The sequence below is a fragment of the Penaeus monodon genome, chromosome 22, assembly GCF_015228065.2.
Source record: "Penaeus monodon isolate SGIC_2016 chromosome 22, NSTDA_Pmon_1, whole genome shotgun sequence".
NCBI lineage: Eukaryota > Metazoa > Arthropoda > Malacostraca > Decapoda > Penaeidae > Penaeus > Penaeus monodon.
The window spans coordinates 11,072,807-11,073,234 of NC_051407.1; the positions used below are offsets into that span (position 1 = coordinate 11,072,807).

The 428-nt window shown below is 29.4% G+C and overlaps 1 protein-coding gene across 1 annotated transcript in view; it reads left to right on the forward strand.

Annotated features, from left to right (window-relative positions):
* LOC119586936 (solute carrier family 22 member 5-like) overlaps positions 1-428 on the forward strand; it is a gene marked incomplete in the record, with an annotated part of 32,490 nt that overhangs the window by 26,207 nt on the left and 5,855 nt on the right.

The window sequence follows — 428 nt, forward strand, 5'->3', positions numbered from 1 at the left end:
GCAGGCAGAGATGTAAAAGAAGTATAATGTGGGAGAATGAAATAAAAGTCGAAATAATAAGCATTATAGTGAAACTGAATCCAGGAAGAAAAAGCATCACAAAAACGAAAATTCCACAACGTTCCTGCATTTTTTCATTTCCATCAGCACTCAGCTTTTTCATCATGTCACAGGGAAATTGTATTAATCCCTTTACATTATGAATAATAGAAGTTTATTTCACAACATTCACAATGTATATATATTATACACTATTAAATTCGGGATAATAAAGAAAATACTCAGCGTTTAATGACACTTTTATGACTTTCGTTTCGAACGTTCTTTTTTTTAAGGATTTCAAACTTTTTTTTTCGTTAACATTACATTATAACTTTTAGAGTTTTTGTTTTATGGTTCTGGTGGTATCATTATCAGTGGTTCATAAT